The 23,140-nt window shown below is 41.3% G+C and overlaps 1 long non-coding RNA gene across 2 annotated transcripts in view; it reads right to left on the minus strand.

Annotated features, from left to right (window-relative positions):
* The window catches only part of LOC117801943, a 63,102-nt gene that overhangs the window by 18,442 nt on the left and 21,520 nt on the right, over positions 1 to 23,140 (minus strand). The window contains exon 5 of one of the 2 annotated variants that reach the window (XR_004624815.1): positions 9,929 to 12,292. The exons of the other annotated variant lie outside the window; for it this stretch is intronic. This is a non-coding gene — a long non-coding RNA (uncharacterized LOC117801943). Of the gene's footprint in view, positions 1 to 9,928; positions 12,293 to 23,140 lie in introns of those variants that run through there. 2 annotated transcript variants of the gene reach the window in all.

The following is a 23,140-nucleotide window of genomic DNA, read 5'->3' on the forward strand; positions in this document are numbered from 1 at the left end:
ACAGAAACAATTTCCTTATGAACACAGCAGTGACTTCATTCCCCAGAGAAAATGCTGTTGTTCATTCCTTTCTTTTAGAAAAAAAAAAGATCCAGCGTTGGGTTTTTTTGCTTGTTTGTTGGGTTGGTTGGTTGGTGTTGGTTTCTGAAAAGCGTGCAGGTTTGTTTGCAGAGTGCTTTCTAAAAATAGAGTCTTACCAGACAGATAGGTGGATTATTGCAACAAAGTATTGATTTAGGAAGCAATGTGTTTCTTGTTCTCTGAATTGTGCCACTTCATGGCATGTGCTCAAGGTACATCTGTGGTTCTGGGAGGTGTGGGTGTTAGTGGAGTCTGAAGTGGGGGGAGATGCAGAGAGTTAAGAGAAGCAGCCGGGTAAACCACCTTTGCAGCCACTGAGAGTGAGACTCTGCCCTCTCAACAGCTACCCCCAGCAGCCAGTGTGATTGCGTGAGCACGCCTCCACTCCCCCATCCACAGCCCTTGCTCCCCAGGCCTGGCTGGGCGACTTGCTGTTGGGTAACCCCAGGAAAGGAGACGGAAGATGCCCGATGCCACTTTTAGCCAATTACATGTTGAATATTGATGAATTAAATGTATTGTCTGTTTCTGACTTGTTGCAGTGGAAAGATCAGCTGACATGTTTTGCTTTTTTTGGAGAAAAACTGAATGAACTGCTCCGACTGAAATACAGTCAACACAACCCTGCAGACAGTTTTCCAGACCTGGAAACATCTTTGCTTCCTCACACCTACCGCTCTTCCCTTCAGTTTCCTTGCTGATTATACTGAAAATGCCAGCAGGTATGAAACACAGTGGCTGCAGTCCCTCGTTGGTTGAGAGCTTTTAAAAATTGGATGTTCTTGCCTCCCTCCCCCCCTCAATAAATCTGAGTGAATTGCTGGCAAGTATAGTTCTTGTGTCTATTCTGAAATGTTTCCGTGGCTTTGAGAGAATGAGGGAAGAAGAATCCTAGCAGATTTAGCACATTTCGGCCAGTGACAATGGAAGCACCTGGCTTGCTCCTGGGGCTACTTTAATGTGTTGTGGTCCTCACTCGTCCTCACAGGAAGCTTTCCTCTGAGAAATTTATGCCGAAGGAGCACAATGACAGCCAGCTTCTCTGGCATGCTTGGCCCAAGGGTGCAGAAGGAAACCCTGCAGACACACATTTGTGTCTTCAACAACCTTTACATTTACCCAGGGCTCATGGATGATGGGCGTTGGGCTGCTGTAAGGCTTGCCCCCAGTACAAAGACTGGGCATGGCTTCTAGAAGTTTCTTTTTAGAACAGTGTTGATGGCGTGTCTATCAAGTTGCTGTTTAACTAGCACTCTGACAATTTGGGGCTGTGGGCTAATGAGGGTCCCAAGAAAATTTGCTGGGTGATGAGCACATTGTGAATAACAATTGGAGTCATCAGTCTCTCCAAAGAACAAAGACCATGTCCATCCTCCAGGAACCCCTGGGGCTGGCTCATCATTTCCTGTTGGTCTGCATTGCTCTGAGTCACTGCCTATGTCAGAGGTCACTGAAGACAGTGCCACATTTGTACCTGTCCGGGGGGGATGGGTGGACTGTTCCTGATATTTAGATGATGTAAGGAATATCTGTAGTCCTACATATCATCATCCTGCCAAGGATGGGTGGCCAAGCTGGGTGTCGATTTAGTTCAGTTAGAATTTATATCCTAGTTTGGGAACTATTTCTGGGTTTTTTGGTTTTTGGTTTTTTGTTTGTTTGGTTGGTTGTTTTTGGCTTTGTTTTTGCTTTTGTTTCTTTGGTGGTAAGCTATCTTTTATTACTGATACTAAGCTTCCTTATGTAGCTTGACCTGAACATAATTTTGTTCTTGTAAATTTTTTGTCATAAATTACAAAGTTCTGTGATTTTTGGTTGGGAAGCAATCAAGTCAAAAGAAACATGTGATTAGCCAGTAAGCTCACAAGAACAGCCTGGCTTTGTCAACTTCAAAGAAAAAGAGAATAAGAGAGAGAGAAATGGTTCAAATCACATTTTAGCCTCTAGAGTATTTGAAAAGTAACAGATGGAATTTACAGGGGGAAAAATACCATTCCAGGATATTTTTCTAATCATTTATACTTATTGTCAGTAAACTGAACAAATGCAGAGCTTTTGAGACGTCACGCATGAAAGAATAATGCTGTTTGAGCAGATTGGAACAAAAGAATAGAAGAGAAAGAAGAGAACCCAGCATCCGGGGTGACTAAGTTTCTGCCTGAGTTTGCTCAGATGAATCACCCCATCCAGTGACATTCCTCACTGCCCCGGCTGCTTGCCCACACACCCCAGGAGGACTGAACTTGGGACTCATGAGTGCTTCTTGTGGGGACCCGGGTGGCTTCAGAACATAAATAATTTAACCCCTTCCTTCTCAGTCCTAGATCTGAGTGTCAGTGACATGCACGCTCCCTGCACGAGGGTGTCCTGAGAAGAGCCGCGTCATCTACTACCTGACACATGGTGTCCTCAGGGCTCGCTCTGAGTCCATCTGGAATGGGGAGGCTCCCAGCTTCCTCCCTTAACAAGGACAATGCAAACCTGTCTGAAAGCACCTGGTTATTTTTGACCTTTATCAAAATTCAGATCCATCCGATAGAAAATGATCTGTCAAATACTTTTTAATTTTATTTCTAATTTGTTTAACCCTTCGTAAGATGTCCTTCATAGTTTCAAACCCATAGTAGCAAGAATGGTGTGCATTTTAATTCACTGCCCTCAATTCTGTAATAACTCACATTACTAGCCTACATTTTGAAAGCACTGTTTTTTTTGGACTTTTCTGGCTACGTTATAAATCTTAAACAGATTATCTGTGGGGTTAGGCAAGTGTAGAATAAAATATCAAGCAGTTTCAAAATGTTTCCTTCTAACACATACTGGCTTTGCAAATTCTGAACTGAATGAATTTATCAACCAAGGCTGAATTCATAAGACGGTTACAGTCCATTCATGTACTTTTCTCAAAATAAAACCAACATTAGTGCATACAAGGCAATGAATATATCTCAACCATAAATTCTCAAATCTAGAAAATCCAACCTGCCTGGGTGACCAAAGACCACAGCTGTACTTGAAGCTTTGTATATATTTTTTTTTAACAGAACTCTGGGATGAGTCACACATCCCTCAACACGGAGAGTCCATCACATTAGCAAGCAAAGCAACAGCCCATAGAACAAAGCAAGGATTTTGTTGCTCTCTCCCTCTTTTTTTTTTTTTAATTAAGCCCCCAGGATTCTGGGGGAAATTAGGAATAAAACCAAAGACTTAACAGTTCCATATCCCAGTTCAAGTCCTCGTCCAATGAGCTATCTCAGGAGATGGCAGCATGTGCCAGAAAAGGGCTTTAAGAAAACTCTCTGTATCTCTCTTTCCTTTGAAATGTGGCACAAATAATTCCTAGTGTTCCTGAATTCCTACATGAGCAAATATTCCAAATTTTATTACTCTTCCTCTCACTTGTAATGAAATATATATATATATATTTCATATATATATGCACACACATACATATATATACACATTGACATATATATATAGTCAATCTGTCTGTATGTATATATACACTATACAAATCTGTATCTTTGTGTGGATATATATACAGATTTACATACACACACATATATACAGTCAAAGGGGCTATATATATGTACATATATACAAACACACATATATAGACCACATATATACACACATACATGTTTACACACACACACGTTGAAACACAACTGCAGCATATGCCCTGCATTTCTAGTGTAGAATCTTGTATCTGCCTCCCTGCAACCCACTCTCCACCCCTCTCACCCACTACCAAGGATACTTTCATTCATACCAGATAGTAAAGGTGGAGTCCCTGGAAGAAAGAGAGTATGAGCTTGGCTTTGAAGGAAGCACGAACTCACATGAATGAAAAGAGGAGGGACAGAAGGGACAATTTTAGAGCACACATACCTGACAAAGGGTTAATATGAGAATTATGAGGAATACTTAATAGAAAACAAAATAAGACTGATCCTAATTACATAGAAGTTCAAAAACATTCACAAGTGAACTATATATTACAAACGAGACAAAGTTATAAAGAAAAAGAGTAAAAATTTTAAAATCTAAGGGATAGTTGTCTTTGAAGAAGGATCAGTAAAGGAAGGGGTTGTGCTATTACCCGCCTTTTACAATTTGGATATTGAGACCCTGAATGGGGTGGGGGAGCTGACCCAAAGCCTACACTTTACAAAGGCAGAGTTAACAAAACAAAAGTGAGGACACTGAACAAAGCATTTGGGGTGTAAATAGAAACCTGGCCTCAGGAAGTGAGGACATCCAACATAAGGTTCCTGGTTGTGTCTGGAACTCAGCTTGGTGGTGTTTCCAAGATACAACATAGTAACTTTGCCTCTCCTTGTGTACTGAAAGTAGCCGAAGTGATTGAAACATTCTGGGAATGAAGCAAGCTTCAAGAATTGTCAGTTTCTGGGTTGGGTAAGCAGCCTTCTGCTCAGGCCATGATCCCAGAGTCCTGGGATGACCCTGACTCAGGCTCCCTGCTCAGCGGGGAGTCTGCTTCTCCCTCTCCCTCTGTCGTTCCCTCCCCCCTCACGCTCTCTCTCTTTCTCTCAAATAAATAAATAAATAAATAAAATCTTAAAAAAAAAAAAGGAATCGTCACTTGCAGTCTGCTGTTGGCATTAATACCAACGCTCACATGTGGTTTTTCTGTTTGGTAAGTAAGAAAAAACCACTAGAGATTCTGAAAAGATTTACTTACTTGATGTTCATCATCCCTTTTTACTTATAATCAGTTGTGAGATGAATTCTGTGTCACAATGCCATAAGGATGCGAGCTATAATCGTGTGCTTTCTTGTTCCAAAATAAGAAGTTAATTAAAAATTTTATGCATGGGAAACATCATTCTTATCCTTTCTGAAAGATTTTACATATTACTTCCTTAGCTCAAAACCAGAAAATAAGTCTTCTGGAGTCTTATTCCTAAGTTTTATTTTCTAGTAAGATAGAAACCTTTCTTGTGTATGGCGTCAGAGAGTTGGTTAAAACAACATTAAAACTTCTTTGCTTTCAGCAGCTTAAGAAAGATGTATTTTGTCTTTGCTTCAATAACTGATGATTCTACCTGGTTCTCTAATACTTATCTTTTTATAGCCCATATTATGTATTCCCTATACTCATATTTTGATGCTGTAGCAAAGGTGAATGTTGGAGGCTCCGTGGACAGTACAAATTATTGCAAGCTTCTATGAGACATAGGTTTACTCATCATCTGCATGAATACGGTCATTGACAAGACATAGCAAGAATCTTAACAATGGCCATGCACCAAGACACAGCCAGTCTACTCCTAGGATCATATCATTCAGAGAGACACAGAAATGTGATTAAACACTTGTGAGCCAACATATGTCTCATAGGTATTTATGTCCTAGCAAAAAATCTGAACAGCTAAAAATATGCACCAGTAGGTGAATAACAAAATAAGTTATAGTACATTCATACAAAGAAGCAGTTTATAGCATTAAAAATAGCCTTCAAGAAATGTTTAATGATATGGAAAAGGCTCCTGGTATAAAATAAAGCAAAACAAAATAGTAATAAAAACTCTATGGACCTAATGAGCCCAATTATGGAAAAGCACACATGTACAGGACAAAAAGACAAAACACTAAGTGAAATTTAATAAACTGGCAAAACCTTCTAGGTAATGGAATTATAGTGATTCTGATCTTTCTTTTTTCCTATCATTATTTCCCAAATTTATATGGAGAGCATTGCTATTTTTCTAATAAAATCATTACTTTTAAAAAAAAAAGTTCCCTGGGTAGAATGAAACAAACTTTTGCTATAGATTTAAGGATAGGTATCAAATCTACAGTAAAAGTTAGTTTTTTGATACAGAAATCCCACATTAGTATTTCAAAACTTACTGTACCAAGGCAGTGGTACAATCTGCTGTGTCTCTGCGAATGTGTTTGTGCTGTGTGTGTTTGTGCTGTGTGTGTGTGTGTGTGTGTGTGAGAGAGAGAGAGAGAGACAGACAGACAGACAGACAACCAAGAGATAGTAGAACAGAAGGATGACGAACATAAGCTTTGAAATAAGCCTGGGCTGGCTGCTAATTTTCATTCTATTGCTTGCTATCTCTGTGATCCCAGACAAGTCCTCATTTGTAAAATTGGGATAATTGCAGTTATTAAGAAGATATTGTAACTGCCGTGTGCAGTCCTCAGTATAATACCCGGTTCAAGGTAAGTTTGCCGCTGATGGGACCGTAACTCTGATTAGGGGAGGCCAAGGCCAGCCTAGTGTCCAGTTCCTCATCATGGTGGACGTGACTGGGTGTGTTTTAGTGCAGTCACACCTCCTCCTCTCCCCAACACCTTGCTAGCATTCTCGTGGGACTCTCTTTTTTCCTGCCTGAACTTTCTCCAGGGACAAGCTGGGGTTGAGCTGAACCTGTTGGGGTGGGCAGGTGTGGGAGAAGAGATAGTAGCCAGGACAAGCCCCATGGGTAGCTCCTAAGGAAAATCCTGTCCCCAGCTCCAGTGATTGTGGTGGGAGCCAGACAGGTCACACAGCACTAAACAGTACAAAACTTAGAGGTAAGACTTTACGTGCACCTAGGAAAGTGTAGGGTCACAGGCTAGCTTTAAGGACACATTTGGGGGGGCACGTGGGTGGCTCAGTTGGTTAAGCATCTGACTTCAGCTCAGGTCATGATCTCAGGGTCCTGGGATGGAGCCCTGCGTCGGGCTCCCTGCTCAGTGAGGAATCTGCTTGTCCCTGGGTCCACCACCCCCCTGCTGGTGCTTTCTCTCTCAAATAAATAAACAAAGTCTTTAAAAAAAGGATACATTAAAGAACACCTAAAAGAGTAAATTTTCATTCACATGAGCTAAAATACAAAATTATACTAGAATATAGATTAAAAACAAGATTTCATTAATTTGGGATACAGATAGTGGAATACTATCTCATTTATAATGTGATCTTATACCTAGAACATTAATTATCAAAACACATAGCTAACACCCAGGGACAAAAATGCTTCCACAAAATTCAAAAGCCATGCATAGATATTTACGCAGTTTATCAGGAACTCTCATGTTACACCCTGTGGGTAGAAACTTGGGATTCTGGTGATGGGGCAAGGGTACCACAGTGTGCAGTCAGAGCCCCACAGGACTGAAACCCCCACTCCGCCGGATGCTGACAGAGCTCAGCTAGCCCTCTGCCCGCAGCTGGAGGGCCTTGCACAGGGTTCATCAGCATCCAGGGAATGGTCGATGAGAGTGCATGAATGTCAGTACCCTCCATCTGCTTGGGGTTAACTGAAGTTTATGCCACTGCAGGACACCTTGTAGGTCCTAGGAGGCCCTTGATATGACGATGCTCACTCCCCACTTCTGGCTCTGCCCCACCGCTGCCTTCCTCCTCCCACACACATTGACTCAATGGCACTCCTCAATAAAGTCCCAGCCTGGGACACCGGACCCTCAACATCTGATTCCCACTCCACGTGAAATTAGAAGTGGCATATCAGAATGGCTGTGTTGGTGCTTCCAGAAGCAGGAAATGTCACCTAGGATCCTGTGGGTAAGAGCAGGATAGCAATTGATAAAGATGATGAAACATGTACATACAGTGTTAAAAAAGCATGGACGGCATTTTGTGCAACTACCAATAGCTTTACATAATCCAATTTTCCTTGAAGAGCTCTAAACTTTATTGACAATAATTATTGAGCCTGATATATAAAGAAATGATTTAATTATATTCATTTATGTTTGAAAAGGCAAGGAACTATGTGATATTCTCTGTTTACATTTTCTTCAGAAAGCAGTTTATGAAAAATGTGCAGGATAACACTAGTATAGTTTCAAAAAGGATGATGCTTTTTAAAAGATGTTAGGTTAAGTGGATGTTTATATGGAAAATATAATAGGCTTGACTCCTACCTCACAGTGTACACAAGGATCAATTCCTTGGATTATAGATCCAAATGTGAAAGAAAAAAAAAACTTTTTGAAAAAATCATCAAAGAACTTCTTCATGACCTTGGGAGAGACAAAAGAAGTTGCTTAACTAGAGCATGGGAAGTACTAATCATAAAAAAAAAGAAAAATATATGAGGCCACATTAAGAAACACAACTTGTATTCACCGAAACTCATCATAGCGCGCAGAGTAAGGTAAGTCATATATCTTTGACAAAGGACTTATACCCAGAATATATAAAGAGCTCCTACAAATCAATAAGAAATAGAAAACCCAGATAAGGTAATCCAAGTAGCCATTAAGCCTATGAAGAAATGCTCAATTACATTAGTCATTAGTGAAATGGGAATTAAAACCATAATATAATACTAATAAAATTAAAAGTACAAAAATAATAAATATTGTTAAGGATGTAAATGAAACTCTTAGATACTGCCAGTTGGTTCTCATTTAGAAACCGTTTGTTAGTGTCTACTAAGGCTGAACACTTTCATACTCCATGACTCAAAATCCCACTCTTAACATTAATATCCCCAAGGTTGCATATGTTTTCATCAAAAGACACATTGAAGAATGTTCACAGTGTAACTAATTGTAATAGCCAGAAACTGGAAATATCCTGAATATCCACCATCACGGCTTTGGTTGAAGAGATTGTGCCATAGCCATACAGTGGAATACTATAATACGATGTGAGTAATAAAAGCAGTATGGATGAATCTCATAAAGACAGCAGTTAAGTGCAATAAGCCAAACAGAATACAAGCATTCACAAAAATTACAAATGTAGGTAAAGCTCATCTAAGCTGTTAGAAGTCAGAATTGTGGTCCCCTTGGTAGGAAGTAGTGACTAGAAGAGAGCACGAGGAGGGTTTCTGGAATTGCTGGGAATATTCTGTTTCTCGAAGTGCTGTTTACATGGGGCCCTTATATTTGTGAGAATTTCTTTACTATATGTGCAATTTTCTGCATACAATATACTTCAATAAAAGGTTAAAAATGCAACAGCCCTTAAATGATTAGAATTTGACTTTTGCAAAATTCATTTAGATTGTTACAGTAATTTACGTGGTGTTAGATCAAGAAAGAAGGAAGGACAGAACAAGGGAACGTAGGAGGTTGACTGTGAGATCAGCATTTGCCCTCCCTTCTTCTTCAGTGTTCCCAAAAAAGGCTTTTGTGTGTTTGGTTTGGAAGGTCAATGAAGGACAAATGTCAGAAGTACAGTTTCACAGAGAAAGCCTGGTACAAGCCAGCCAGGCTTACCTGCTTAGCAAACTGGCAGTCTTTCTTTAGTTTGGACAAAAAAAACCAAAAAAAAACCAAAAACAACAAAACCCCAAAAACCCAAAACTAAAAAATTATCATTTAAAAAAAATAAAGAAAATTTGCATATTATATAATTGACCTAAATATCACTAAATGCTTCATGACTATTAGATACCCTCTTTTTTCTTTTTTTTTAAGCATTTTTAAAGATTTTTAAAAATCAAGTTTGAGGTTCAGGAGCCTGTGTTTAAAGAGTACGCACATGTGTCTGTGCCTGCATGTGTGCATGTGCGTGCCAGTGTGTGCCTGTATGTGTATATGTGTACATGCCTATGCAAATGTGTGCCTCTGTGTGTGTGCCTGTGTGCGTGCGTGTGCCTGTGTGTGTGTGCGCACGTTTGCCTCTGTGCCTGTGTGTGTGCATGTACCTGTGTGTATGCATGTGCCTGTGCGTGCATGTGCCTTTGTGCATGCGTGTGCCTGTGTGTGTGCATGCATGTGCCTGTCTGTGCTTGTGTGTGCCTGTGTATGCATGTGCCTGTGCGTTCGTGTGCCTGTGTGTGCATGCATGTGCCTGTGTGTGCCTGCCTGTGTGTATGTGCGCGCATGTGCCTGTGTGTGCGCCTTGTGTATGTGCCTGTGTGTGTGTGCATGTGCCTGTGTGTGTGCATGTGCCTGTGTGTGTGTGCCTATGCGTGCATGTGCCTGTGTGTGTGTGCATGCATGTGCCTGTGTGGGAAATCTTTCTTTGAAGACACTGGAATCAAAGTCCTTCCATTTTCTTTTTTTCATTTTTGTTAAATGATGCACCAGGGATGAAGGAGTTTCCCGTTACCGGCGTTTTGGAGAGATTTTGAGCGGATGTTTCTTTACAGTGTCTCGATGGCGCGGGTGTTCTCGTTGCAAACCACAGCGCACAGTCGGCCAGGTGTGCGCATCTAGCACAGTCACGGAGCAGCGAAAGCGCTCATCAGGCGAGGCGGGACGTGTCTGTGGCTGCATTCCCCATGGCCGTGGCCGGCAGTTGAAGTGAAGTTGGTCAGGATAGTCATGCACATCGGGGCTTTAGAAAGCTTAGCTTTGGAGCAAGAGAATAGAGAGGGGTGGTGTGATATTTAAGAATGAAAAATGGAAAATCCGTTTTCCCAGCATCATGAGCGGTGCTGTAATGAATGAGGAGGGAGAGTGTCTGCTGCTGGTTCGATGCTGCCCTGATGGGAACCGTCCTAGCGGAAACCGCAACAAGGCCAGCTTACTAAGTGCTCACCCCTCGGAGTCTTCCCTGCGCGGTGCTGTCAGAGCCGGCTCGCTCACTTTCGCGTTCCTCACCGAAACTGCCGTCCAACAGTCCCTGCAGACCCTCAGCACGCACACAGCTCGGACCAACGAGGCTGCTCTGTCCTCTCGCGGTCCCTGGACTGCACTGGATGTTTTCAATCTAAATATCTCCCTGTCAGGAAACACTCACCTACTACATGGGCATCTTTTATTTTTTTGCAGCAAAGGGCTTTTTTTTTTCTTATTTTTTTCTGAGAAGTCTTTAGGAAAGGGGGTGATAAAAATCTACTCAAGACGAAAACAAAGGCAATTACCTCTCAATTTCCTAAGATCCCCTCTGGGGCGAGACAGTTGGAACTAAATCTTGGGAAGTGACACGTCCAAATGCTTCTCCCCACAATGGCTGGTCCCTGCCATCCATTCCTGCTGCAGGAGACACTTTGGTTCTGTCGGCAGGCGTGTGTGAAGTAGACGGCTGCACTCCTCTTCAGAACGTGGTGTGCCTGTCCACCCAGTAGGCGAGGAAGAGGGGGGCCCTGCAGATGCCCACTGTCGGTGGTGCGATTGGTGACCCTCTCTACCGTCCGGTTCACAGTGTGGACCCAGAAGGTGCCTCTCATGAAATTGACACTATATACACATTGAGCATTTTAATTTTCATTAAAACGGCCACTTTCAAGGGCAATCTGTTCAGTCACATGGAAGAAAGCATGAGAGGCAATCTTTCTCCAGACCCTCAAAAAAATCAATGTCATCTTTTCCCCAGTGATGTACCTCTAGGAGACGAATTCCAGGCTATTAACAGCGACCTCATGATTTGAGAGCACTTTGCTGTTTACAAAATATTTTCAGGTCCTTCCTTCCTCTCATCATCTCTGGTGTAGGTAATGGAACCATTATCCCTACTTCGCAGATGTTGAAACTGAGGCTTAGGAAGTGTCGATTTGTTGAAAGTCACCTGTTGAAGAGCAGAACCCCAACCCAGACTTCTATTGTAGCTCAGGTGTTTTTGTTTTCAATGTACACATTTTCCTCGTATCAGCAGAAGTGTAGAGAGGAAAAAATAAAATAAAACCATTTTGTTTACTAAAGTTTCCTTCACTGTTCCTGTATGAAGAAAGGCATTTGATCAACAATATTTTTAAAAATTAAAAAGTTCCCGGCTGGTTGAGTAGATGTATCTTTGGGAGAATTAGTTAACCTTCATTTTTTTTTTTAAAAGCTAGTTATATAAACCATGCTTCTCCCATGTCTTTTATTTACAGTGAGCGATGTTCATAAAACTCCCATCAAGATCGTCACCCCAAATTGGGTCACATCACTCTTAAGTAAGCAGATTTTAAAAAGGAAAGAGTTATTGTTGAAGAGATCAAGTTGGGTGAAAAAGGGAATTAATTAGGGAAGAAATAGAGTGAATGATGGGAAATGACCACAGGCAGCAGCAACTCTTGGGATCTTCAATTTCTGTCAACTTTCAGATAGAAGACAGGGCTTCTTTTTGTTCTCACTGTGTTTTTCTTGCTGAAGACATCAACTTCACATTCAAAGGCAGCACTTGACTGTTCACAAACTGGTTCATACATGGCTTCACCCCCAATAACCCCACACCAACGTTTCAAGTGAATTACAACAGCTAATCTGCTGATGGATCATGGCTTCTCTTAAACCTATCTGCTTTACTTCTCAGTGTCTCAAACTTCAGAGAAAGGCTTTCCTAAAAAGGGAGAGCAAAGAAGGTGCAGGAGGGGGAGGAGAGGAAGGGAGGGAGAATTAATCAGATTCAGAAATAATCCTATAAAGTAGCATACTGGTTTTTTTATTGCTTCACTCGATTCTGTATTAAATTGCTAAATGCAGGATTTAAACTTTTTTTTCCCCTCTTAGAAAAGAATTCAATATAGTAATTGAACTGACAGGCAAATGTTTTGTTTTATTCATTTTGTACTTCAGTAAAAAAAAAAAATAGGGAAGACCCCTGTCTTTCTTAACTCTAGAGAACCTGAGAGCTCAAATGATGGAGATTTTTTTTCTAGATTGTATAATAAAAATTGAATCCATTATCATAACCTTGTGGTATTGCAAGAGTATATACTGGCTTTTAAGTCCGTATGACAATATAATGGTGTTTGGTGCCTCTTTAGGTCTAAAATACATTTTTCTATATTTTAAATCTTGACTATTATCAGCCCATATGTAGAAAGAGTCCTGGTGTCATGTTTAGTTAACGAGAAAATGTGATTATGAGAGTACTAAATGTAGATAAGGGAGAATTGATTTCAGTATAGATTCATACTGTGCCAGTCAGTGGAATGAGGGTGGGGGACCCTGATTTGTAGTTTTGCCAGTGTCCAAGGGGCAAATACTCCACCCATGGCAGATTTCAAGCTGCTAAGCTGACAGCACTGAATGCAGAGCCAAGAAGAGATGGGTAGAAACTCATCACTGTACAGCATTTCCACCATGTATACACAGTAAGTAGGAATAATCTCAAGAGCGGAGGTATTAGCAAAATGTAAAATAATGAGGAAGTGATGATTTTCTTAGCATCTATTACTTTTTAATAATGCATTTCATTGTAAGCATATGTAATTTAATTTTGAATAATGGCTGTGTCTAACACTGGGCTCACAAGACTTCTGAATGTTTTATGAGCCCTCTCATGAGCTGCTAAGAGCTGTCTGCAGACCCCACTGATTGCAGAAGTTATGTAGAAAACAGAATATACACTTTAACTTATTAGCTAAGAAGCTCTATCAAGCTCCAGTGTTGACAACTGCATTTAGTTGGNCAGGAGGTACAAATACACGTCAGAAATGGCTTCTGGCCTCAGGAAGCTCAAGATGCAGAGAAGACAGGCAGTGCCGGGCAGAGTTGGAAAAGTGCCACAGAGAGTCCCGGGCAAGGACCTTGTGGGACTCTGAGGAGAGGATTACAGCTAGTCTATGAGGGTTGAGTTCAGACAGAGGAAAAGGCAAACAAAAACAAAAAACAAAACAAACATTCCTGTAGGACACAACATATGTAAGCTCAGAAATAGCACTATTCTCAATTTGCTTTTCTTTCTTTTCTTTTTTTCTTTTTTTCCAAGCAAGGAGACTGTGGTTAAAATGATAGCTGGGACAGTAACTTTTAGATTTGTTACTGACAAGCTAGATTTGACATTGACTTAATCATTCTTTCTTTTATAGAAGTGTAACTAATGAGCGTCTGTATCTAGAACTCAGCATTTGCCTGGCCCTGGGGATCAGCTCAACCATGGAAAGGGAAGGAGAGAAAGCAGAAGGGCGAGAGGGCAGGAAAAATTCCCTGCTCGTAAGGAGCCAGATGCTGAGGCTGATCTCTTTCACCAAGAAATATTTGGTGGGTGGTAGTTATGACTCGGTGGGGGTGGGGTGGAAAGGAACAATGGAGCTCCCTCCTTTCAGCTCTCAAGTTGATCAGAAGTTTGAAGACAGAGAAAGACAATTATCATATGATTTCCCTCATCTATGGAACATAAGAACTAGGATGATCGGTAGGGGAAGAAAGGGATAAAGAAAGGGGGGTAATCAGAAGGGGGAATGAAACATGAGAGACTATGAACCTTGAGAAACAAACTGAGGGCTTCAGAGGGGTGGGGGTGGGGGAATGGGATAGGCTGGTGATGGGTAGTAAGGAGGGCACGTATTGCATGGTGCACTGGGTGTTATATGCAACTAATGAAGCATCGAACTTTACATCGGAAACCGAGGATGTACTGTATGGTGACTAACATAATATAATAAAAAATCATTAAAAAAAAAAAGAAGTTTGAAGACTTCAAATGTGAACCTTTAGCTGCCTATTTTCACATATCTGCCATCCTGCCAGATTCCCAACCTGGCTGGATTCCCCACACTTTTCTTTACAGGCATAAACCAATATCTGGGGCAACTCTTCTGAAAAGAGATGTTTAATATTCACATGTGTTTCCCTAGACAATCTGGAAGCTCTCCTGGGGTTCCTTTGAGCTCTTTTCCAAGGAGACATTAAATGATTTCCAGGTGTCCAATTTGAACCTGAGAGTGGAATATCATTAGCATGTTACAATGTGGCTCATGGTAAGTATTGCAAATCACTCTCAGCCAATACTAGTGCTTTGCCAATTTGTCAGTTGGGTGCAACTGCATGAGTTTTACTTGTACATCAGTGCAACGAAAGGTGCTTGTGTTGATTTTAACAAGAACCAGCCAAAGTAGAAGAAGACTAATTAACAGAATTTAGTTCCAATGCCTTGAAAGCAGCCATGATGATCCATTTCAAGATGCACACTCTATTCCTATTATGGAAGGGTCCCCTGGTCATGTGGTCAAGACGCTGAAGCACTGAGTGTCATAAGAGGCCACATCCTAAAGATGTTCCTATCTTCAAATTTAGCAAACGGTATTTTGAGTCTACTGTATTTGGTTAAACCTGAGAAATGCCCTTCCTTTGACAAAGTAACTGAAATGTAAAAACTGTCATCCAAGACACAGGAATAATCTCCAGATTCAAGTTCTCCTTACAGGAAGTCAATGCCTTTGGCATGATGTTCCTGACTTTTTTTTTTTTTTTAAGATTTTATTTATTTGAGAGAGAGCGAAAGCGAGAGAGATCACAGAGAGAGAGGGAAAGGGAGAAGCAGGCTCCCCACTGAGTAGAGAACCAGATGCCCTCTGGATTCCAGGACCCTGAGATCATGACCTGAGCCAAAGGCAGATGCTTAACACACTGAGCCACCCAGGCATCCATGGAGAAGAAACTGTTATTTGGAAAATGCTCTCCCAAGAGAATTAGTGCCTGAATTGCAAGGTCTTGCAGCAGTCATGTGGGTTCCTGGGCTTTGGTTATTTCTAAATTTTGAGGTGTTTGCTCTTTCTTGTGTGACTTGATAGCTCCCTCAAACTTTGAGTCTGTGTCACATGCAACTCAGAGCAAGGGTTTTCCAGCTCTGAAGGTGCTGAAGGAGCTGCATTACTTCTAGATTACTTCATGCAGCAATCGCTAGAAACTGGAAAAGGGACCGGATGTGAACGGGGCTAATCTGGGTAGGACTGATGAATCAGAGGAAGGGGTGGAGGGAGGTAGTATCCGTATGGAGGGACTTTAATTTCTGTTGGAAACCACATGTAATTTTTATTTCTTAAAGTTTTGGTAGAATTCACCCAGAAAGACATCTGGGCCTGGGCTTTTCTTTTGTCAGGAGGTTTTGAATACTAATTTAGTTTCCTTCCTTGCTTATTAGTTTGTTCGGATTTTCTATTTCTTCATGATTCCGATGTGGCAGATCATATGATCCAAGAATTTATCAATTTCTTCAAGATTATCTAATTTGTTAGCATATGATTGTCCTACGCTTCTTTCATGATTCTTTGTATTTGTGGTGTCAGTTGTTACATCTCCTCTCTTATTTCTGATTTTATTTATTTGAGTCCCCTATTTTTTTCCCTTAAATTATACCTAAAGGTTTGCCAATTTTGTTTCTTTACAGAAAACCCACAGTACCTTTGTTAATCTTTCCTGTTTGTCATCTATTCTCAATTTCATTTATGCACTCTGATCGTTGGTGTCTCCTTCCTTCCGCTAATTTTGGGCTTAGTTTTTCTCATTCTTTGGGGTCTTATTGATGTGGTTTATTTGAGAACTTCTTTATTCTTCATATAGGAATTTATTGCCATGAACTTCCCTCTTAGCACTGCTTTTGCAGCATCTCCAAAGTGTTAGTACCTTGTGTTTCCATTTGTTTCAAGTCTTGATTTTATCTTTGGCCCATTGGTTGTTGCTTAATTTCCACATATTTGTGAATTTTCCAGTTTTCCTCCTGTTATTGATTGCTATAATGGTCAGAAAAGATACTTAGCATGATCTCAATCTTTTAAAAATTGGATTATTTGTTGGGAGTTTTTTTTTTTTTATCATGAAAGGATATCCATGTTTTGTGATTTAACATATGATCTATCTTGGAGAATGTTCCACATGTGTTTGAGAAGAATGCGAATTCTGCTGCTGTGGAATGGGATGTTCTGTGTATGGTCCAAAATGAAGTTCAAGCCCAATGTTTCCTTATCGATTTTCTGTCTGAGTGATCTATCCATTGCTGAAAATAAGATATTAAAGTCCCATATTATTATTGTATTTTTGTCTATTATTTCCTTCAGCCCCATTAATATTTGTTTAATATTTAAGGACTCTGGTGTTGGGTGTGTATGTATTTACAACTGTTTTATCTTCTTGATGAACTGACCCCTTTATCATTATATAGTGACCTTTGTCTCTTGTTAGTTTTTGACTTAAAATAGATTTTGTCTGATATAAGTATAGCTTCCCTGTTCTCTTTAGTTTTCATTTGTGTTGAATATTTCCCCCATCCCTTTATTTTCAAACTATGTGTGTCTTTGTAGCTACAATGAGTCTCTTGCAGGCCTTGTTTCTTTATCCATAAAGCCACTTTGTGCCTCTTGATTGGAAAATTTAATCTATTTACACCTACATTAATTACTGATAGATATGGACTTACTATTGACATCTTATTGCTTTCTGGATGTTTTTAGTTCCTTTGTTCTTCTCTGCCTTGCTTGCTGTCTTTCTTTGTGAATTAATCATTTTCAGTAGTAGTAAACTTTTTTTTTATCTTGTATGTAGGTTTTGTTTTGTGGTTACTGTGACACTTACTTGAAACATCTCATAGATATAACTGTCTATTTAAGCTAGCAACTTAGCTTCAATCACATGCAAAACTCAACCCTTTTACTCTCCTTCCATTCTCCTTCTCCTTTTACGTTTTTGATGTCACATTATGCATTTTTATATAGTATATTCATTAACAACTTATTGTAGCTATAGCTATTTTAATATCTTTGTCCTTTAATCTTTACACTAGAGTTAAGTGCTTAATATACTTCACATTACAGTATTAGAATATTCTGAGTCTGACAATACACTGTATACTTCTACCACTGTGTTGGCTAATTTTATGTTTTAAAGATATAGTAACATCTTTTAGTTCAGCTTGAATAGTTCCTTTTAGCTTTTTTATAAGGCAAGTCTAGTGGTAAAAAACAAAGCAAAACAAAAACCTACCTCAGTTTTTATTTGTGAGGCAAAGTCTTTATCTTACTGTCATTTCTGAGGGACAACTTTGCTGGAGAAAGTATTCTTGATTGACAGCTTTTCCTTTCAGCGCACTGTATATACCATGCACTCTCCCCTGGCCTGTGAGGTTTGTGCTGAGAAATCCACTGACCTTGTGGGGATTCCCTCGTATGAGATTTTTTTTTTTCTCTTGGTGCTTTTACAATTCTTTCTTCATTTTTGATTTTAGGCAGTCTTATTACCTAATGTGTCTTCTCGAACATTGCTTCAGTTTGAAATTTTGGGGTGATCTATTAGCTTTGTGAACTTGAATATCCAATCTCTTTCTAGGTTTGGGAAGCTCTTAGCCATTATTTTTTGAAATAAGCTTTCTACACTTTTCTTCGTCTCTTCTCCTTTAGGGACTCCAGTGATATGGAGATTGTTTCCCATGGTAGTATATCATAAGTCCTGTGGGCTTTCTTCATCCCTTTGTATTCTTTTTTCTTTTGGCTTCTGTGACTGAATACTTTTAAGTGATCTGTCTTCAGGCTCACAGGTAATTCTGCTTGCTCCAGTTGGTAGTTGAAGCTCTGTTGCACTCTTCTCATCAGTATTGTGTTCTGCTGCTCCTAGATTCCTGTTCAGTTCTTTTTTCCATTTCTATCTCTTTGCTGAGCTTCTCATGTTCTTTTATTGTTTTCCTGATTCCATTATTTTATCAAATCTCTTGTATATCTCTGAGAATCTTAATTTTGGGGGGGACACTTTTTGAAAAATTTTTTTTGGAAAATTGAAATTTTTTGTCTGGCAATTCCTGTATCTCTACTTCTTTGAGATTAAGCCCTGGAAATTTACTCTGTCCCTTTAGTAGAATTATGGGTCCCTGATTCTAACTGATCCTTGTAATTCTGCTTAGCTGCCTGTACATTTAAAGGCGGAATCACCTCTTCCAGACTTTCCTGATTAACTTTGGTAAGGACAGATTTCACCTGAAGATGGGGGCATGCTAGAGCATGCTGCAACCTCTCTCTCATGTGGCTCATCATCAAGTGTGGCCATGTGTGGCTGCTCCAGGCCTGGTCAGGCCACTGGGGTCCACAGCACTGGCAAATGCATGGTCCTTGCAGATTTCTGTAGTGGATCCATGGAGGCTACAAGGATGGTTGGTGTCCTCAGCAGCACCTCCAGGCTTAGTGGCAGTGGTGGGGCCCATAGGCTGGGGCTGCTGGTGACTCTAGAGACTATAGAGAACAGCTGCACATGCTTGCATCATGGTAGAGGCTGGCCTCAAACACACATACCGTGGTGGAGGCCAGAGCAGGTAGCAAATGCAGGGACCAACTGTAAGCACACTGGTATTTGTGAGGCCCTTGGCTATCAGTTTACAATACCATGGCTGCCGGTTCTTGCCATGTGTGCATGAAGTCAAGGCTGGTATTGGGACACAGGTCAGAGGCCTGCAGGTACACAGCTGGAGGGGCTAGCTCAAGATGAGCTCAGCGGTGCAGGCCAGTGACAGGAGATTGGGTCAGATCCAGGCCCACCAGCTGCTGTGCTGGCTCTGACTGTCAGCATGCTGTCCTGTGTCTGTATGGTCTCCCCAAGGGCATGTGCACAGCAGTGAAGGCCAGTGACAGAGCTCTGGTGTGGGCAGGTACACACTAGGGGAGTAGCTATAGGTATAATATAAGGCTGAATCTGGGCCCCAAAACAGTTGTGGCACTTGGGCCATTGATGTGTACTTCCATGGCTGCAGGTTCTTGCCATGAGTGTACACATGTCAGTGGGGTTTAGTGACAGGCTATCAGGCCAATGACATGGGAGTGCACATCTGTAGGTGCCAAACCTGAATGAAGACAAAGTGGTGGGGGTCGGCTGCCAGGCTCTGGGCTTGCTGCCAGCCAGTGCACATGCCTGTCTCTGGAGAGGGGGTTTGTGGGAGGAAAGTGGGGAGGGACACAGGTGGCAGATATACACAAATGAGAACAGGCGTGGGGGGAACTGGTGACATTGGCAGGGGGTATGCCATGGCTGTGTCTGCCTTAGGTGACTTTAGTGATGGAAGTTGCTGGGCTTGGCTGTGGAGCAGGTCACCAGGAGTCGTGGTCCCTCCTGCTGTGTGGCTGATCCTGGTAGCCTCTGTTCTTCTTCCCTGTTCCCAAGTGCCTAGATCTCAGCTTTTTTGGGTCTCTGGGTTGGGTGAAACTGAGATAGTTTCTTCGGGAGATGCCCTCTGGGGTGGGGATGCCGATTGTTCCCTCTGCCCCTCCTTTCCCAGAGAGGGGGCTCCTTCTAGCTGGAGAGGTCCCTTGTGGCATTGAGCAGTGCTGGCTTCAGGGGTGAGATGACACAGGCAAGAGGAAACTGTTCTTCCTTTGCTTTCTGTGCAGTTATCCTCAATTTCGTATTCCACTTTGCTGCCAAAGTTTCCTTATTAGACTCCAGAGCTCTCTGAGAGCTGCTTTTGTTCATGGAGAGCTGTCCAATGTTGTATGTCTGTGGGGAATTGGAGGCTGGGGTCTCTTCCTCTGCCATACGGTCATGTCACTTCTATATAGTTTTAAGTAGATTTTTTTTGCTCTATGTAAGAGGTAACAGTTATTTTTAAATACAGAGTTATTTTCTAAAAACTGTGCCAACAACATAAAATAGAAGATGTAGTTAGTACAAGTTACAAGACATTTCTCCCCCCGGGCTGATGAAGATCCATCTAATTGGTTGACGAATTTTGGTAACGATTTTCAGTATTTTTGTTCAAAATATTTGGCAGCTTTAGATATGAACAAATCAACTACTCTTCAATGACCACACCCAGAGGAGCTGTAGGATGGAGATGAGAGACGAGATTGTTTATGTCTGCATGGAAAGAAACGCATGAGAAACACAGATGGATAGGAGACAATATATAGCAATGTCNTAGTACAAGTTACAAGACATTTCTCCCCCCGGGCTGATGAAGATCCATCTAATTGGTTGACGAATTTTGGTAACGATTTTCAGTATTTTTGTTCAAATTATTTGGCAGCTTTAGATATGAACAAATCAACTACTCTTCAATGACCACACCCAGAGGAGCTGTAGGATGGAGATGAGAGACGAGATTGTTTATGCCTGCACGGAAAGAAACGCGTGAGAAACACAGATGGATAGGAGACAATATATAGCAATGTCAAAGCCAGCCACCAGTAACCAGGCCCCAGATAACGATATATAAAGGAAAAAAGCACATCCCCAAACAGACAGAAGTAGAGAGAGGTAAAGAGGGGAAAAACGGAAACACTTTGGACCACCGAATAAAAACATGGCCACTCCAAATGTTTTCTGTACAATACAATGATCACTGGCCATATATGTACCTATTAAAATTTAAATTAATTAAAAATAAATTAAGTTAAAAATTAATTTCCTTAGTCACACTTGCTCCATTTCAGGTGCTCAGTAATCACACTGGCTATGGGCTTTTAGTGGGGACAGTACAGATACAGACTGTGGCCTTCGTTGGAGAAATGAAAGCACACTGACTGCGCTGGACCCTAGTCCGTCACTAACACAGTCATATAAAAACAACATTTAACATATATAGTGAGCACCTAGTGTACACATTTCCACTGCTAGTTTAATTGGGGGATGGGGAGGAGGCGTTGGTTGAGACTGTGGGCCACGGCTTCAAGCTGTCACACTAAAATAAATCATCATGGAGAGGGGTCTCTATTTCTGAACAATGGCAAAACCATTTTGAGAGTGCAGCATGGAAGGAACTCTCCTTGCCTTCACACAANAATTAATTTCCTTAGTCACACTTGCTCCATTTCAGGTGCTCAGTAATCACACTGGCTATGGGCTTTTAGTGGGGACAGTACAGATACAGACTGTGGCCTTCGTTGGAGAAATGAAAGCACACTGACTGCGCTGGACCCTAGTCCGTCACTAACACAGTCATATAAAAACAACATTTAACATATATAGTGAGCACCTAGTGTACACATTTCCACTGCTAGTTTAATTGGGGGATGGGGAGGAGGCGTTGGTTGAGACTGTGGGCCACGGCTTCAAGCTGTCACACTAAAATAAATCATCATGGAGAGGGGTCTCTATTTCTGAACAATGGCAAAACCATTTTGAGAGTGCAGCATGGAAGGAATTCTTGCCTTCACACAGATGAAAGAGAAATTTATCCTGCAAAGCATTTTCTGTCAAGGGGCTGCAATCCCACATGGAAGAGTCAGCATGGGAAGGAAGCAAAGCCTTTCCCAGTAACTAATCTATAAGACTCTGTCCTCAAAGCAAATGAAAAACAAACTCTAGCAAGCAAGGGCCTGAAGTCTGAACCACAAAGCAGTCATCCTATCATTACATATCATAGGTAATAAAAGGCTTGAGTTGCTGGGATCTAAGAAGAAGATAGAGAAGGCCAAGACAGCCCTGAGCAGAAACCTGGCTAAGGTCTCTGAGCACATAGAGTGTGTCCTTTATCTTCAGTTAAGCAGAAATCNAAATCATCATGGAGAGGGGTCTCTATTTCTGAACAATGGCAAAACCATTTTGAGAGTGCAGCATGGAAGGAATTCTTGCCTTCACACAGATGAAAGAGAAATTTATCCTGCAAAGCATTTTCTGTCAAGGGGCTGCAATCCCACATGGAAGAGTCAGCATGGGAAGGAAGCAAAGCCTTTCCCAGTAACTAATCAATAAGGCTGTCCTCAAAGCAAATGAAAAACAAACTCTAGCAAGCAAGGGCCTGAAGCCTGAACCACAAAGCAGTCATCCTATCATTACATATCATAGGTAATAAAAGGCTTGAGTTGCTGGGATCTTAGAAGAAGATCTAGAAGGCCAAGACAGCCCTGAGCAGAAACCTGGCTAAGGTCTCTGAGCACATAGGGTGTGTCCTTTATCTTCAGTTAAGCAGAAATATGTGTATTGAATGGCACACAGTTATTACAAGGGGTAGGTTCAGTCATTCTGTAGCAGTTTCTCAACTCGTCTTGCACATTAGCATCAACCCAGAGCTTTTGAGTACGCCATGCCCAAGCCAGACCCAAGCCCAGCCCACTTATATCAGACTCTCTGGTTGGGATTCAGGTCTCAGCCTTTTGTAAACTCCCCAGATGAGTGTAACATGTAGCCAGAGTCGAGAAGGGATACCTGTAGAAACTGACATGGAAAAACTTCTAGATGTATTTATAGAAAAAGTCAAGTAGGGGACTGAGGGTTTCCAGTCTGCCTTAAGACCTTGGAAATCACCATTCCCATCCTCACAAGAAAAATACTGAGCAAACTAAAAAGAGCTCTTCTTAGATCTGTCAGAGAACTGAGGTCACAGGGCAAAATGTCGTCCANCTGTCAAGGGGCTGCAATCCCACATGGAAGAGTCAGCATGGGAAGGAAGCAAAGCCTTTCCCAGTAACTAATCAATAAGGCTGTCCTCAAAGCAAATGAAAAACAAACTCTAGCAAGCAAGGGCCTGAAGCCTGAACCACAAAGCAGTCAT

Source organism: Ailuropoda melanoleuca, chromosome 4, assembly GCF_002007445.2.
Source record: "Ailuropoda melanoleuca isolate Jingjing chromosome 4, ASM200744v2, whole genome shotgun sequence".
NCBI lineage: Eukaryota > Metazoa > Chordata > Mammalia > Carnivora > Ursidae > Ailuropoda > Ailuropoda melanoleuca.